Genomic DNA, 15,134 nt, shown 5'->3' on the forward strand with positions numbered 1-15,134 from the left:
AGGTCCATACAGAAGCTAAATGAATTAGCTGGAACACTGCTTTGGGGTTGTGTATCAACATAGTCCTGGGTGAATCCTGCAGCTTCAGTGTAACCTGTTTGGGGAATTAGTGGTAAGTCAGTCAGGGAGCTGCACAGAGACCTGTCAGTGCTCTGATCAGGAACTGCTGTTTCAAGTCAGACAGTCTTGGTGGGGCCACAATCAAATCTGGAAGTGTAGTAAGTGAACATGAAAAGATGGCAATCAGAGACCACTATGACTGACTCTGTCAAGCATGATCTGTGTTGCCTTCCATTCTCATCCTCATCTGAATCATAAATGCACAGGGGAAATGCAAAATGGCTGTCATTGCAGACCAAATGACTGATTAGAAGGTCTTCTAAGGGCAATTGCATTCATCAGACATGTTCACAGCAAACGTTTCAGATATATGTGCAAACATATAGTGACCAATTTTGTGGAAGACAGATCCTGGCCAGAAATAATCTTGAGCACATTGTTAGCCATTGAAAATTGGTCACAGTGGTCATCTCTGTAATACAGAAGTAATCACAAGTGGCCTTTAAAGTATTACCGGGAAGCTTCAATTCACAAAGTCTCATGGGCTACACAAAGCTTTGGAGCTGATTTCCCTTCAGGTGAAGTGTAAGTTTTGTCAACACGCTCTTGTATACAATGCTGTCTTTCTTGGGTGATAAGAAGGAATGGACATGAGGGTGTTCCAGAACTCAGTAAAATTACTGCACTGACAATCTTTTACTGTCATGTACTTGTGTTGTATACAATAGAATTAGGTCCCCTATTGCAAAGAGCAATGTATAGACAGACCAGCCGCCCCCCCACCCCCTCCCCCCGCCCCTTGTCAGAGTTGTCCATTCCTATTGTTTGGAGGACTATTTTGTACCATCATTTGTGAGTGACGTGAATGCTGACTGCTCACATTTCTAAGAACACATTCTTTTTCAAAGGATCCAGCCACAGTAGAGAGTATTGCCACTGTAGCAGCTGTACATCAGAAGCTGAGAGCACTGGGGAGAAGGAAAGTGCCAGTGAACCCAAGATTAGCATCAACTTCAGAAGCTGAACAGCCTCCATGCGAAGATATTGTAGCTAAAGGTCCCCTCATAATGTGGCAACCGTACAGGAAGACCATAATCTAACAACCTCAATGCTATTCCTTCCAGATCAGCAAGGCACATTGCCACCAGACACTGAGGAACTGCAGATGGAACCCTGTCACAAACTGTCTTTCTGCTGAAGTGGGACCTGAAGGGATGGGTGACCAACCTATCTTGGTGGCTGTCAGGGAGGCAACTGCAGTGATTTTTTTATGTAACTGGATGCTGCCAAGGTTCCACTGAAGACCTCTGTGAGATTTTTCAATCTTCGATCCACAAATATATTGAGTCTGTTACTGATGCAATTTGTGCCAGATCAGACGGTTTCTTCTCAGTTCCCCGATTAAGATGGTGCTGCAGCTTGGGCCGTGGGCTTTGCCAACATAGTTGGAATCTGTCAAGTATAGGACACTATAGGCTGTACACATAGAGTGTTTAGAGTCCCATAGCATAATGCAGGTGACTTCACCAATAGAAACTGATTCCATTTTGCCAATATACAAGCGATTTGTCATCATCAGTACCATATCAGTGTCTGTCCCAAGTACACGGGAAGCTATTATAGTGTCAAATTCCTGCTTCTTTTTAAGGGCTGGATGTGTTACAAGGATGGCTGCTGGGAGATAAGAGCTAGCCTCTGAACTAGGACTGATGACTCTGTCACAGAAGCCCTTGAGCTGAGATATAATGCAGCTCGTCATCCTGACGCTTGGCTCAGCCTCCAACAGCCTTGCAGTACAGTCCGGACAGAGTGTGCCACATGCTTTTCTTACTGTGTTCTGCCCAACAATGAAAGGAAATGATCGACCCTGAAGAGCTGGGAGAATGGCAGTTGGCTGCTGCAGAGGAGGATGATGACATTGAGCATTTATCTAAAATTTTAACTTCACATTCTTCATTTAGCTGAAAGGTTAGTGTAGTTGTTGACCTTGTAATTAATGTTATTTTACATTTGACCTGTGGTTATAGCTATACATTTGTGAAAAAAAGCAGTAACAGAGCAGTTTGTCTGGAGGTTAGCCTCTTTAGCTGAACAATGGGGAAAATTATATTTCCCGTAACTATTGTTCATGAAAAGTTTCAAGTTACTTACTTATATTGATCCCAGTCTAATTTATTTCCTTAAAACACTATGTTGACAACACACTGGTTAATTGGAAATAATAAATTAAGATATTAATTTTAAAGTAATTTTTTATAATCTGTTAAGATTTTCACCATATGACTAGATGAGATTAGATTATATTAGATTACATTAGATTACTTACAGTGTGGAAACAGGCCCTTCGGCCCAACAAGTCCACACTGACCCTCTGAAGAGCAACCCACCCAGACCCATTCCCCTTCATTTACCCCTTCACCCAACACTATGGGCAATTTAGCATGGCCAATTCACCTAACCTGCACATTTTCGGACTGTGGGAGGAAACCAGGCCACCCAGAGGAAACCCACGCAGACACGGGGAGAATTTGTAAACTCCACACAGTCACCTGAGGCGGGAATTGAAAATTCAGAACAAAGGCCATGTGTAGCATCTATAAGTTGCACTGCAGCAAGTTGTCTAACCTTTAGAAGTGTTTTCCAAGTAGGTGACTCTTACTATTAAAAAGGACAAGGGCAGTAAACAGATAGGAATGCCACCACTTAGAAAAAAAACTTGTAAGTCTTTTCATAATTCAATATTTCCACAGGTTCAGCTATGTCCAGGCAGTTAGGTATGATGGGGTGGAATACATCCTTGTGGAAGTCAATGGTTAACAATGAAGAAACTAATGAAAGGTATTAAAACACCAATGGTTGAAATAGGATATTTGATACAAAACTGTTTGCAACATTGAAACCACTGTAAATGTTGTTTTTTGATAAATTTTAACATTGCCGTCACTGTACATTTCTCTTGGAGGGAATGAATGTTTTGGTTTTTGGATGGGGTGCTGAGCAAGTGGGCTATTTTGTCCTTGATGGTGTCAGGCTTCTTGGAGTGGTGTTAGAATTACACTTATCCAGACAAGTGAGTGTTCCATCAGGTTCCTGACTTGATCCATATAGACAGTGGACAGCTTTGGAGTATCAGATGAAATGCACTACAGGATTCCCAGCCTCTTATGGCCACTGCATTTATATGGTTGGACCAGTTTCATTTCTGGTCAATGCTAATCCTTCAAGATTTTGACAATGAGAGTTTTAGTGATGGTAATATTCTTGAATTCAAGGGGAGGTTGTTAGATTGTCTCTTGTTGGAGATGGTCATTATATAGCACTCTTGTCATAGAAATGTTAATTGCTATGAATCTAGTACAGTCTGTGTGATTTACTTCATAATTTTTAGCTTTAGGAATTAAAGTTTACGGAAGGGAAAAATGAGATAAATAAAATTGAAATCCACGGAATATTATTACACTTAGCAATTTATGGTCATGGTGTTTTAAGAGGTTAAAAGCTTGAAAGGTAAGATCAGAAACAACAAAGGTGTTTTCTAAGCCAAATACATAGTTGTGTACATTTCTCATAAGTAATGAAAGTCCAGATAAATTGTTTGTTTTTGGAATTACAGCTAAATTACTTAAAAGCATTCAGTGAACCTTGATCAGCTACATAACCCACTTAAGCAGATCAAAGAAGAAATGGTAAATCAAGAATACTTAACCAGGCAAATCAGATCCCAGAATGAAATTTAACCCAAGAGTCTCTTTTTTATGTAATTTATGGGTAACATGGTGATTGCTCACTGAAACATAGTCACATAAGTCTGTAGATTTTCTTAAACAACAGTACATTAGCTTAAAACACACAAGTCAACAACAGATAAGTAAAAAACCTAAAACAAACTAAGCTATCTAAATACAAAACATAATTAGGAAAAAGCTTAAAACATGTAGCATAATAAAGTCTCACCCTGTTTCCCAATGTATCCATTACACAGATTAAAATCTAGAGAAATATTGTTCAAGAAGGGGAGTAGGGATAACCCTAGTAACTATAGGCCGGTGAGTCTCACTTCTGTTGTGGGCAAAATCTTAGAGAGAATTGTAAGGGATAGGATTTATGAACATCTGGATAGGAATAATGTGATCAAGGATAGTCAGCATGGTTTTGTGAAGGGCAGGTCGTGCCTCACAAACCTTATTGAATTCTTTGAGAAGGTGACTAAGGAGGTGGACGAGGGGAAAGCGGTAGAAGTGGTGTATATGGATTTTAGTAAGGCGTTTGATAAGGTTCCCCATGGTAGACTACTGCAAAACATACGGAGGTATGGCATTGAGGGTGAGTTGGAGGTTTGGATTAGGAGTTGGCTGGCTGGAAGAAGACAGAGGGTAGTAGTTGATGGCAAAGGTTCATCTTGGAGTGCCGTCACTAGCGGTGTTCCGCAAGGATCTGTTTTGGGACCATTGCTGTTTGTCATTTTTATAAATGACCTGGAGGAGGGGTTAGAAGGTTGGGTGAGCAAGTTTGCGGATGATACGAAAGTCGGAGGAGTTGTAGACAGTGAGGAAGGATGTGGCAGGTTACAGCGGGATATAGATAAGCTGCAGAACTGGGCAGAAAGGTGGCAAATGGAGTTCAATGTAGCTAAGTGTGAGGTGATTCACTTTGGTAAGAGTAACAAAAAGATGGGGTACTGGGCTAATGGACGGATACTTGGTAGTGTGGATGAGCAGAGGGATCTTGGTGTCCATGTACACAGATCTTTGAAAGTTGCCACCCAGGTAAATAGTGCGGTGAAGAAGGCATATGGCGTACTGGCTTTTATTGGTAGAGGAATTGAGTTCCGGAGTACTGAGGTCATGTTGCAGTTGTATAAGACTCTGGTGCGGCCGCATCTGGAGTATTGTGTGCAGTTTTGGTCGCCATATTATAGGAAGGATGTGGAGGCACTGGAACGGGTGCAGAGGAGGATACCAGGATGTTGCCTGGTATGGTAGAAAGATCGTATGAGGAAAGGCTGAGGCACTTGGGGTTGTTTTCATTGGAGAAAAGAAGGTTTAGGGGTGACTTGATAGAGGTGTACAAGATGGTTAGGTGTTTAGATAGGGTCGACAGTGAGAATCTTTTTCCACGTATGGAGTCAGCTATTACAAGGGGGCATAGCTTTAAATTAAGGGGGGGTAGGTATAGGACAGATGCTAGGGGTAGGTTCTTTACTCAGCGAGTCGTAAGTTCATGGAATGCCCTGCCAGTAGCAGTGGTGGACTCTCCCTCATGGGCATTTAAGCGGGCATTGGATAGGCATATGGAGGATAGTGGGCTAGTGTAGGTTAGGTGGGCTTGGATTGGCGCAACATCGAGGGCCGAAGGGCCTGTACTGCGCTGTATTCTTCTATGTTCTATGTTCTATGTTCTATGTAAATACTCTCTCCATATCAAATAATTTTGTTTGATCTAACTGAGTCTCCCCCGTTGTTTCCAATGAAATAAGAAATCTTCTCGCATGAATAAATCTGAGTGCTTAGACTTTCTCAGCTAGTAATAACCTGTGTGCCCAAGGAGAGGGTGTCAGTGGTGGCAGAGCCAAAGTATGCAAACTGATGGACAATATTGAGTTTGTAGTCATTGACGGTGATGACTGGCAGTGCCTCTGTGTCCTGTCCCAGGACGCTTGTCTTCATCAGACTGGTAGTCAGCTTGAAATCCTTGCAAACGTGAGAGAGGCAGTCTATCAGCGACTGGAGTTCCTGCTGGGTATGTGTTGCAATGTAGCATTATCGGCAAACAGCATGTCCCTGATGAGTGCCACGCATACTTTTGGCTTAGCTCTGAGGTGGGCCAGATTGAAGAGCCTGCAGTCTGATCGAGTGCATTTGTAAATCCCCACCATTGCAGTGCCAAAGGCATGTTTCAGGAGCACGTCAAAAAAAATCCCAAAGAGAGTGGGAGCGAGGACGCAGCCTTATTTAACGCCACTGCAGATGTCGAAGGGCTCAGAAGAGCTGCTGTTGAACTGCACTGTCCCCTTCATATTACTGTGGAAGGATTCGATCATGGTCAGCAGTTTCGGTGGGCACCAATCTTCAGAAGAACCTTGAACAGGCCATTTCTGCTGACCAGGTTGAATGCCCTTGGTGAGGTCTGTGAAAGTGGCATACAGGAGCATTTTCTGTTCTCTGCACTTCCCCTGCAGTTGGAAAAGGGAGAAGATCATGTCTACTGTTGACCTTTTAGCTCGAAGCCGCACTGTGACTCTGGGTATACACATTCCCCCAGTTTCTGCAGGCAAGACAAGATGGCTCAAGCAAAGGCTTTGCTGACAGTGTTGATGCCACTGCAGTTGTTGCAGTCACTTCTGTCACCCTTGTTTTTGTAGAGGGAATGACCTTGGCATCCGTCATAAGACCATAAGACACAGGAGTGGAAGGAAGGCCATTCGGACCATCGAGTCCATTCCGCCATTTAATCATGGCTGATGGGCATTTCAACTCCACTGTGGCCCTTAATCCCTTGCGAGATCAAGAATTTATCAATTTCTGCCTTGAAAACATTTAATGTCCTGGCCTCCACTGCGCTCCATGGCAATGAATTCCACAGGCCCTACTCTCTCTGGCTGAAGAATAGTCTCCTCATCTCTGTTCTAAATTGACCCCCTCTAATTCTAAGGCTGTGCCCATCAGTCCTAGTCTCCCTGCCTAATGGAAACAACATCCCAGCGTCCACCCGTTCTAAGCCATGCATTATCTTTTAAGTTTCTATGAGATCTCCACTCAACCTTCTAAACTCTAATGAATACAATCCCAGGATCCTCAGCTGATCATCGTATGTTAGACCTACCTTTCCAGGGATCATCCATTTATGAATGTCCACTGGCCTGCAGTACAGCTCCTTCTTGCCAGCACTGGCAAAGGACTTCATGCAATGGGAGCAGTAAGCTAGTCCTGCAGCACTAGATCAGATCGGGAGGAATCCCATCGCTACCCAGGACCTTACCTGAGGCCGGGCTAAAATTGCCTTGCTGTGTTCTCCGACTGATGGCTCTGCATCTAGCTCATGCATGATCAGCAAGCCAGTGATGGCATCAAGTGCTGAAGTGAACACGGTATACTCTCTGGAGTAGAGATCAGAGTAGTGTTCAATTCACCTTTCCATCTGCTGGCCTTTGTCTGTGATTACGTCCCCAGTAGAGGATTTGAGGAGGGCTGTCTTGCTCTGAGCTGGTCCTAGTCCCTTCTTGATGCCTTCAAACATTCCCTAATGTTCCCCATTATAGGGGTCATCTGAATGCCCTCACTTAGCTGTGTCCAGTACTGGTTAGCGCAACACCTGGCCATCTGCCCTGAGAATCTGCAGGTTCTTCCTGATACCTGATCACTTGTACTCAGCTAGGGTGACATGCTTGACTTCAATGATGGGGGCCACTTCAGTTGCCATTGCCACAAACAGGTCATGGGTCTTGCAGAGCTTATTCCAAAAGATAGCCAGGGATATGGGATGCATGGTATCCTGCAAGGTTTCCCACTTGGTGGAATCTCTGTGCCGTGAGGCAGTGAGTTCTCTCTCAAGAGCCTCTGAGAACTGTTGCATAAGGTCTGGCTGGGACATCTTGCTGACGTTGATGCGAGGGTTCCCCTGTTGCTTCGTGCGATGGAATCTCTTAGGTTGCAGCCTGATGTTGCAACACACTAAGGAGTGGTCTGTGTCACAGCCCACACTATGGTAAGAGTGTGCATGAAGAACATGTTTGATGGTGGTGCACTAACTAGGATCAGATCGAGTTGGTGCCAATGCTTTGAGCACGGGTGTCTCTAAGAAACCTTGTGCTGAGGCTTTGTCTGGAAATAGGAGTTGGTGATGCACAAATCATGGTAGGTGCACAGCTCGAGCAGTCGCTGTCCGTTCTCATTCATTTTGCCCACAGCAAAATGCCCAAGGCAGGAGGGCCATGAGTCGTGGTCTGCACCCCACTCTGGTGTTGAAGTCACCCAGAAGAACAAGTTGTTCCTTCCTAGGGATGCTGCTAATGAGGGGGGCAAGTTTGTCATTGAACTTGTTCCTTGTGTGTGGCGTAGAGGACTGTATTGGGGTATACATGTTGACAAGGGTGACTGGGCCTGCGATGGTGTTGAGGGGAAGAGTTATGAGTCACTTATATGTATATCAGTCATAGACCTTACATCACAGTAGCTGAAGTTTTACCAAGATCACATATCAGGGAAGCGAGATGCTCTAATCCAAATGGACATAAGTAAAATACAATTGCCATGAAGCCCTTTAAATATTTAATGTCAAAATATTATTACTATTAATCTAGCTTGAAGGAATAATTTTCATGAAGGGAAATGAGAATATCTCTTGATACATTTTCGTTCATCTTTAAGGCTGTGAAATATGTCTGATAAAAACATCTTTTTTCCAAATTTACATTTTAAAATATCAGCATATGTTGCTAGGTACTTTTCTGAAGGGTTAATGAAAAATTAGGTGAGACAGTCTTTTCTAAAAAGTGACTTAATTCAGTACGTGTTAGAGAACAGGGATCCATTGGTGTCTTAATGGAACATTATTTTTGCTGTAATGGTTCACAACAGATAGGGTAAACATTGAGAACTGTTAATTTGTTTTTGTTTCAGGATAATTGTTACCTTAGGAAATAGAAACGAATAGTATTTACAGCTGTTTGGAAGAGAATTGACTGTAGTTAGTAGCAAGCATAATTTCCCTCCTTAAAAAAAAGTATCGAACCATTCAGGGAAAGTACAACGACCTTAGTAGAGAAGGTTAGTTTGTAGAACCTTCACAGAAAGAGTGGTTAGTTAGAAATTTGCAGGTTGACAAAAAGGATTGGGAAAGCAGCCTCAACTCTTGCTCGCCTCACGACTCGAATATGGACAAATCCCAAGCTGACAGTGATGACAAAAATGTCAGTCTACGAAGCCTGCATCATAAGCACACTGCTGTCCAGCAGTGAAATGTGGACTACATATGCCAGATGGGAGAGAAGATTGATCACCTTCCACTTCATGAGTATCTGCAGTATCCTGGACATATCCTGGCAAGACAGTGTCCAACGCAGCGGTCCTATCTCGCACTGGCCTTCCGAGTGTGTACACTCGGCTCAGGCTGTGGAGACTGCACTGGCTAGGTCACGTCCACCAATGGAGGATGGCCACATCCCAAAGGATATCTTCAATGGAGAGCTCACATCGGGAAGAGACCCACAGGGCGTCCCCAGCTGGGGACATGAAGGAGCTTGATATTGTTACAGAGTCCTGGGAAAGGCTTGCATCTGTCCGCACGAGATGGAGAAGCACCCTGAAACAACACCTCAAAACAGGGGAAAAGAAGCTGACGAGCGCTGCAGCAGACACGCGGGCACCAAGGAAGGAGTGCAGCAGTTCTAGTAGATCAACGACCACACACAGATGTGATCCCTGTGACCGGGACTGTCACTCCAGTATTGGTCTCTTCAGTCACAAGCGACGTTGCTTCAGAGAAGCAGAAAGCCAGAACAATGAGGTTGCAACCCGTGATCAACCATGACTGAAAGGGGCCTCACTCATAGAATGTTTTTTAAATTGGTGTTTTTAATGTTAAACCAACAGCATAAGGGATTCTCTGTGTAATTTGTGGGCCTTGCTAGCTGAGCTGATGTTTACTGCCCATCCCAAGTTGTCCTTAAAAGCTGGCGCACTGCCTTCTTTAACTGCTGCAGTCCATATTCTGTAGGTAGATCTACAATATCGTTGAGAGGGAGTATCAGGATTTTGACCCAGCGACACTGAAGGAATGGTGATATATTTTCAAATCTGGATGGTGAGTCATTTGGAGGCGAACTTGAAGGTGCTAGTGTTCCCATGTATCTGCTGCTTGTAACTATTTCTGTTCATGGTGATTTATTTTGAAACAGTTTGAGAGAAATAGCCACCAAAAACTAATGTTTGTTTTCATTTACATCAGGAGAGTTTAGGAGTGAATAAGGTACGTGGTGTAATACTGAAGGCTTTCTGATAGAAGATTCTAGACCTTTTAAGTTAAGGGGAAATGCCCATAACTTGGAAAGAAACCATTCACTTTTAGTTTCAGCTTGGGGAGCTCTGCAGGGTTCTTATTTGAAGATTGATTTGTATAACGATTGTTCCTAAGAAAGGGAGAAGATAGATTAGATTTGTTAAAAAAAATTACCTCAAAGTAAGGAGTTTAGCAATAGCTCCAGACTAGGGATTTTGGATAAATCTATAAAGGAGTATGATTGCAAATAACAATAGTTTTGTTTAGAAAATGCTATCACTATATGTGAAGCTGATAAATGGAACACTTTGCAAAATTAATCATTTAAATACAGATTGAGAATGCTTTTTGGATTGCAATGATATTTTCTGTTCTAACAGAAATGTTTTAGAAAGTCTCACAGCATTTTAATTTTGTGTCTGAGTTCCAAGACATATTGTTGGAATGTCTAAGAAGTCTGCACAACAGAGAGCTGCTGTAACACTGCAAGAGTAATTAAGGTAAACTGAATAAATCAACTCAATTAGCTAACTCTGAGACAGATTGGCAAGTTTGGACAAGCTGCAGATGAGATGATAGAAATGGGGGAGGGAAGGCTTCCCTACCCAACTTTAACATTGGACTTAATAGCTTTAAGCCTTTTGAGTCAATCCATTCACAGAAAGGTACAGTCCGATTTCTAATTATTTTCTGTATTTTTCACAATATTTAAATTTCCATAACCATTCAAAGCTATGAAACTCTGCTTAAAGGGAACTAGAAAGAAATGAAATATGCCTTTGATAATCTGAAAAAGTCAGACTCTAAGTTGTTCTTAGCGATTACCAGCTTTTATTTTAGATTTTATGCAGTTGACAGCACTAATTATTTTACTGCATTGGTTTCAAGTCAAATCATACTCTTTCACTGTCTGACACTAACAACTACAGGCTAATAGAAAGGAGGTCAATGACTTTCTCATGAGTTTTCATCCCACTGGCCTTCCTGAGCACTAGCATTCTCATCGATGTCAATCACCGGAAATGGCAACTGCTAAAATGGAGAACCCTGCAGCAAATCTTCAGCACACTGTCAGCAATTTTGACAAAGGCTTAGCACGCAAAAGTGTTACTTCCAGTTGAATGGTACAGCTACACCCCTTATTTGAGCTGACCTGACTGTAATCAGTAGACTGTACTGAAGTGGAATATTTGTGGAATTGACTGTGCTAAATGATTATCAGCTTCTGTCTTGTCAATTTTTTTGTGAAGCCATGCTTTTCCTTACTGATGGTTACTGTAGTTACCACTTTAGGTCAGAAGTAGTTTTTCAAAGAGAAACTTAAGAAATTTCCTCTTTTAGTAAAGGCAAATTTATCTTAGTTTTGTATTAAAAGTCAAAGCACCAGATTTGCTCAGCAGTTCATGACTGAATCCATGCTGTTTTCATAGATGATGAAGTTAAAGATGGTTACTTTCAGCTCAAGTAACGAAAGACAACAGAAACTTGGATTTAACTAAATGCGCACCTTTCTATTGATCGAGAATCAAACAAAAGAGTTCACCTCTGTTATTTTGAATGGTGCCTTAATATCAAGGATTTGGAATGATAGCTGCTGATAAAGAATTGAAAAAAATAATTTCTCTGGGATTCAGGTTGCTATGCTTTGCATCAACAATGTATCATTCAGCTATGGCAAAGATTTGAGAGGATTTTGTTAAAGTGAAGAATAAGATTTCCTCATATCTCAGTAGCAGCAAGATGGTGAAAAGTATTTTCTCACAGATGTTTAAGCCTGAAAGGAAAGAAGACTGAAGGGGATTTGCCTTAGTAGGACAATGACATATGAGGAGATTGGAACTCTACTTACATGATGCATAAGACTCTCATTTTCAGTCATTAGTTCAGCCTGAAATAACCCACAGCTGTGGTAACAGCTGGATCTTATATCTAAATAAAACAGCTGAAATCCTAGATAATTGTTCTTTGTGAGGCAGAATCTAAGCCACATGAACTGAAGCACTTTTTGTAACAAGCACTGTCATAAATCTTCACTATATTATTAACAAAAGAAAAACTAGAGTTTACTTTTCAAAACGAGCTGAAAAAACTTGTATTTACATGACTTTAATTGAAAAATGTCTGCAGATACAAAAGCAGATCTATTCTGTACTAAGTAAGAAACGTTGTGGTGTTTCATACCTTAAAGTTTAGTGCACTAAAAGTATAATATTTGTTCAATATAGAGATGGTGGCACAGTGGCATAGTGGTAATGTCACTAGACAAGTAATCTAGAGGAGAAAGTGAGGGCTGGAGATCAGAGTCGAGAGTGTGGTGCTGGAAAAGCGCAGCAGGTCAGGCAGCATCCGAGGAGCAGGAGAATCGACATTTCGGGCATAAGCCCTCCATCAGGAATGAGGCTTGTGGGCCAGGAGGCTGAGAGATAAAAGGTGGGCGGGGGGGGGGGGAGGGGGGAGGCTGGAGGAAGGTAGCTGAGATTGCGATAGGTGAATGGAGGTGGGAGTAATGGTGATGGGTCAGAGAGGAGGGTGGAGCAGATAGGTGGGAAGGAAGATGGACAGGTAGGACAGGTCATGAGGATGGTGCCAAATTAGAAGGTTGGATCTGGGATAAGGTGGGGGGAGGGAAAATGAGGAAACTGGTGAAAACTACATAATCCTGTGTGGTTGGAGGGTCTCAAGGCGGAAGATGCGGTATTCTTCCTCCAGGCATTGGGTGGTTAGGGTTTCAGGGGTTCAGGAATTCAATAAAATGTTGATTTTTTAAAAATAAATCTGTCTAATGATGACAGTTGTCAATTGTTGTAAACTCATCTGGTTCACCAATCCATTTTAGGGAAGGAAATCTGCCATCCTTAATGTATTTGTCCAGACCAACAGCAATGTGCTTGCTCTTACCTGCCCTCTGAAAAGCCATTCAGTTATATCAAACCATGATGAAATTAAACCATGGGAATCAAAATGGATAAACAACCCGGTATTGAACTAAGCACCTAAAATGACAATAGCGAACTCAACACTGTTGCTGCTGCAAAGTCCTCCTGACCAACATCTTGTGGCCTATGCCAAACATAAGAAAATGCACAAATTAGTCAAGCAACAAGCCTGGCTTAGTCATTCAGAATCATACATTACAGTATCCCTGGGCAAGACAGACCCAGCAGAGATGGCAATGCACTGAAATACATAGGGAATACATTGCCCTGGGAGTCCTCCACATAAACTCCCGACCCCATGAAATCTCAAAGTTTCAGATCAAACAGGGAAAAAGAGGCCTCCTACTAATTGCCAATATCTTCAGCTGATGAATCAGTACTCTTCCATGCTTAACACCACTTGGACCAAGCATTGAGGGTGCCAGGGTACAGAAGGCCCTCAATATCAATCACCAAGAGCAATTATCCAGCACCGCTACTGACGAAGTTGGTCAGGTCCTAAATGATATGCTGCGAGACTAGGTCTGCCTAAAGTGTGAGGGAACCAATAAGTGGGAAAAGCCTTTTTGACCTTGTCCTCACCAAACTGTCACAGATGCATTTGTCCTTGCCAGTATTGGTATGAGTGATACCAAGTAATTCTTGTGTGTGGCACTAGTACCATGTTACTTTGAACAGATCTAGCAACTGAAAACTGGGAATCGTCAAGCATTGTCAACCATAAACAGCAGCAGAGTTGTATTTATCCACAAATTCACAACCTAATATATCTCCCATTCCACCATTACATCAAACCAGGAGATTAACTTGGCTTAATGAAGAGTGCAGGAGGACAAATAAGAAGCAGCACCATGTAGACCCAAGAATAGAACATCAGCTGATGAAGCTACAAAACAGAACTTACATCAAGCCAAACAGCACCAGCAGCAAGTGATAGACAGACTTAATTAATTCCTCTATCAACAGATCAGATCTCAGCTCTGCAGTCCTGCCACATCCATGGTGAATGGTCGTGAACAATTAAATGCCTCCCTGGCAGATAACACTCCTCAAATATCCCCACCCTCAATGATGGCAGTGTCCTGCACATCAGTTGAAAAGGGAAGGCTGAAGCATTCACAACAATCTTTGGCCAGAGGTGCTCGGTGGATGAACCATTTTGGCTTCCTTGTGATGTCCCCAGCATCATAGATGACAATTCTTAGCCAATCCAGTTCACTCTACATGATCTCAAGAAATGGCTGAGGATGCTAGGTATCTCAATGGCAATGAGGCCTGACAACATTCGAGCAGTGGCACTGAAGACATGTGGTCCAGGACTTGCCATTTTCCCTGGCAAGCTGTTCCAGAACATCTATACCACTGGCATCCACGGACAATGTGGAAAATTGCTTAAGTCAACTGTGTGCACAAAAAGCAGGAGAAAAGCACCCTGGCCAATTGCCAAACTTTTAGTCTACTCTCGAACATCAGCCAAGTGATAGAAGGAAAGTCGACAGTGCTATGAAGCAGCACTTGTAAATGCTGCTCATTGAGGTTCAGAAGGGCCATTTAGTTCATAATTTCATTCCAACCTTGGTCCAAACATACAAAACGAACTGGACTCCAGAGTTGAGGTGAGAGTGACTGCCCTTAGCACCAAGGCAATATTTGATTGAGTATGGCATCATGAACCTCTTCCAAAAGTGTAGCCAGTGGGAATCAGGGGAAAATGCAGTTGGTTGAAGTCATACCTAGCAGAAAGGAAATTATTGTGGTTGATGAAGGCAATCATTTAAGTTCCAGGACAGAAGTGCTGGAATTCCTCAGGGTAGTGTCCTAGACCCAACTATCTTCAGCTGATTTATTAATGACATTTCCTCCATCATGGGGTCAGAAGTGGGCGTGTTCACTGCTGATTGCACAAGATTCAGTAGCAGAATCCTCAAATTCCATTCCTAACAGTACTGTTAATGTGTAAATACTCCATTTAGACTGTAGTTGAAATTAGGAGCAAGAGTAGGCAATTCAGGCCTTTGAGCTCAGTCTGCCCTTTGACATGATCAGGACTGATGTTGTCCTGGTTTCAACTCCACTTTCCTGCCTGCACCTCATAGCCCTTTATCCGGCTTTTCATCAGAAACATATCTAGTTCTTTCTTGA

The sequence above is a fragment of the Chiloscyllium plagiosum genome, unplaced genomic scaffold, assembly GCF_037043375.1.
Source record: "Chiloscyllium plagiosum isolate Xiang-an unplaced genomic scaffold, Cpla_swu_hap1 HiC_scaffold_1, whole genome shotgun sequence".
NCBI classification, from domain to species: domain Eukaryota; kingdom Metazoa; phylum Chordata; class Chondrichthyes; order Orectolobiformes; family Hemiscylliidae; genus Chiloscyllium; species Chiloscyllium plagiosum.